At 40.6% G+C, this 3,531-nt stretch overlaps 1 long non-coding RNA gene across 1 annotated transcript; it reads right to left on the minus strand.

Annotated features, from left to right (window-relative positions):
- Window positions 1–720: 720 nt before the first annotated feature.
- LOC123521427 lies at window positions 721–3,479 on the minus strand. Its single transcript, XR_006679875.1, has 2 exons — window positions 3,076–3,479; window positions 721–1,344 (listed from the first exon to the last, which is right to left on the minus strand). It is a non-coding gene; the product is annotated as an uncharacterized LOC123521427 (long non-coding RNA).
- Window positions 3,480–3,531: the final 52 nt, after the last annotated feature.

Consider the following 3,531-nt stretch of genomic DNA (forward strand, 5'->3'; position numbering starts at 1 on the left):
CCACCCCCAACTCCACCTGCTGTGGGGTGCAATCAGCAGAACTCATCATTTGTTTAATTCACAGGTCAGAGAGTCAACAGATAGATGGTGTGCCTCTGGAACCCAATCCAGTGAACCTTGTCTGCACTTGGGCTTAATTTAGGTAACAAGAACCAAGACTTTGTTGATTAGATGACATTTGGGGTCTTGGTATAAGTGTAGTTTGCTTATAGGAGAGCCGTGGATCACTGTAGCCAGGGGGCATATTGTAGGAGACTATTCGTATAATGATTTGTGATTTAGTTATTCATGATGTCATGGGTTCTGTGCCATATGCAATGTGCCATTGATGATGAAGACACTTCCTTTAACCAGTAGAATGTGGTAGAAATGAATGTGTTTGGAAAGAGAGGCTAGATCTTCAGGGGCCTTTCTACTATTGCCCTCATAGCCATGGCTTTGAGACTCACAGGCCTATGAAGAAGCCTGTAAAAATCTACATGAAAAAAGGCACCCAGCCACCCCAGCTGTCACAACTGAGCCCAGCCCCCAGCCCATCTGCCAGCTGACTGTAGCCACAAGGGTAAACCCCAGTGAGACTGCCAGAAGAACCACCGAGTCAGCCTGTAACATAAGAAAAAATAAATCATGTTGTTCTGGACAACTGGGTTTTGGCGTGATTTGTTTCTCAGCAGCAGGTAACTGGAGTATTAACTTTAGCACAGTACGTTTCTAGCTTGATAGTATCTCTTCGTTTTTATTCCAATGGACACATTTACTCATCTCATAAATAGAAACTGTAAAGAATTACAATCATAAAAATGCCTTTGATTGCTGAATGTTAGTTGATATTTTTAAGCTACCAGAAACACAGTCTTCTCTTTCAGTGAGAGTGAAATGACACTTATCTAATAAAAGTTGGTTGGCATTCTGTGAAATTAAACATTGTTGCAAATATAAACTCCATACCTACTTTCTTTTAAGTTATTACAAGAAGAATAATTGTCATTAGCTATGTCATTCTAAAATGAGTTCTAAAACTAATAGAGAATTCATATAATAAAAAACAAAGCGAAACTTTTTTTACATAAATGATATGGGCCTCATAGAAACTCTAGTTGTAGAGAAATAATAGAACAATGAAACGGTCAATCAAATAGGAAAAAAGACTCAACGGGTTGAAAACTCCTTCCTTTTTCTTGATAGGGAATTTCTTGTAGTAAGATTTGGGGGATGTGGAAAATATATTCATTCACACATTTGGCAAGTCTGTCTTTCTTTGGCAAATATAGGAGTCCTGGTATCATAGTTGTTATACTTTGGGCTGCTAACTGCAAGATCAGCAGTTTGAAACCACCAGCCACTCTGGGGAAGAAAGATGAAGATTTCTATTAGAATAAAGTGTTACAGTCTCAGGAAAAAAACAACAGTCTCAGAAACAAACAGGGGCAGTTCTACTCTGTCACCCTAGATGAGTCACCATTAGCTCGAAGGCATAGAGTTTAGTTTTGGTTTTGGGCACGTGCCAGAGGACTCCTGGTGGTGTATTGGTGTAGCTTTGGGCTGCTAACCACAAGGTTGCTCTGTAAGAGAAAGAGGTAGCTTTCTACTCCCATAACAATTTACAAGCCTGGCAACCAACAAGGACAGGTCTCCTCTCCTATAGGTCCCTCTGAGTGAAGTAACTTGATGGTAGTAAGTTGGGTCTTTTGAGTTTGTACCAGGCACCGAGTAGTCATTGAGAAAGACAGTATTTCTGACCACTGAATCCTTTGCAAGTGGAGGGTGGGTACTGGAAAGTAGATTAAACTATTACAGTGGGTATACTAAGTGATATGATAACCAGCTGCTATAAACTAGACTCATAGCAACCCTGTTGGAGAGAGGTTAACTGCTCCACAGGGATCCCAAGGGTGTGAATCTTTACAGAAGCAGACCTTTCTCCCATAGAGCAACTGGTGGGCTTCACTGGATGACCTTCCGCTTAGCAGTGAAGCACTTAAGCACTGTGCCATCAGAGCTCTTCTAAGTGATAGGACAGGACAGCTCTATTAACTGGATTTCCATAAGCCCTCTTTGAAAAGTTTCCTTTAACTCAATTGTCCCCTGACTGCAGTTGTAAGACCAGAGCTATTTTGTAAATTATGGACATTTTGGTAACAAGGACTACATCTAAAGCCTCCCCTTTCCAGTTCCTGGACACCTATAAATGTCCGGAAATTATATTTTAAGGGGATTCTTACATTTATTGTATGGTGCTCCGATGCTACTGACCTATAAAAGGAGTTACAAAACAGAAAACATCACTCTTTCATTTCCCTGTAGGATTTCTACTCGCTGTCTAAGTGGATTTTCTGGAAGACTAAACTGGCACAGTGTGTCTACAGAGAGCAAAACTAAGACCCTTCTTAATGTCATATAAAAAGTAGTTTCAAATGTCTGAAGGCTGCTTTTCTCTTGCCTCTTTAAAACTGCAGCCAGGATCATACTAGCTTCATCACTGGCTTGGTTTCTGACTTTGTGTGGCCTTTGAAACATCTTGAGGACAGAGACCGTGCCTACTTATCTCTGTAGACTCATTAAATTCAATAAGTGCTTGTTGAATTGACTCCAAGAATTATTGCAGGAAACTAATCATTAAAAGACCAAGACCATTTTCCTCTATCATTGTTCTCTGATTAGCAAACTTCTGATTTGTTTTTGTATCCATGTAAATCGCTCCCTAGAATAATCCAGAGGGCACCAAAATTTTTGTGAAAAGCATGGAATTATAAGATAATAGGATTTTTATGTGAACTTTTCGAAACCACTTTGTACAGCAGTCCCACTGCCTGTTAAATTTTGTCCTATAGCGACCCTATAGGGCAGAGAAGGATTATTCTATAGCAGCTCCAGGCTGTACGTCAATGTAGGGAGAGGGCATGCTGGACTGCTCCACAGAGACCACAAATGCACATACCAGCACTTCATCCTGGATTCTGGACTATAGGACCAAAGCTTTTAGTTGTCAGAAGGGCAGTGACCAAAAAATCCTTTTTTTTCTTCCTGAAAAAGAGATGGGAGGAGGGTAGGCCAATTAAGTTTGGGAACTCATACCGTAAATCTCAAAGGAAGCAGACTTAGATCTTCTTTAGGGTCACTGGTCCCATACTGCTCACCACTTGCCACTTGCAGCTGAGCACTTACCACCGCAGCCACCAGAGAAAACTATGTAAACAAGAAAAGAAGAAACACAGAAAGCAAGAATGTACTTAGGGTTTTTCACTGTCAGCTACATGCCAACGTTTCTTTTTAAATGTTAATAATCTCCAGAAAATAGGTTATAATTGTCCTATGTTGTTGCCTATGTAAGAATGCAACCTATTTTGTAGAGACAGACTAGCCAACACACTATGTCTGGTTTTCGTGAATTACTATTACTGGAGTACCTAACAGGTATTAAAAAACAATCAGTGGGAAAGAGCAAGGTATGCCAACCATCATTCAAAATGTTACGCGTCCTCTTAGGCAAGAGATGTTGAACCAGGACTGCATAAGGAAAGGAGAGCCCCC

The sequence above is a fragment of the Echinops telfairi genome, unplaced genomic scaffold (genome assembly GCF_000313985.2).
Source record: "Echinops telfairi isolate 266 unplaced genomic scaffold, ASM31398v2 ScPeMD7_1;HRSCAF=3_0, whole genome shotgun sequence".
NCBI lineage: Eukaryota > Metazoa > Chordata > Mammalia > Afrosoricida > Tenrecidae > Echinops > Echinops telfairi.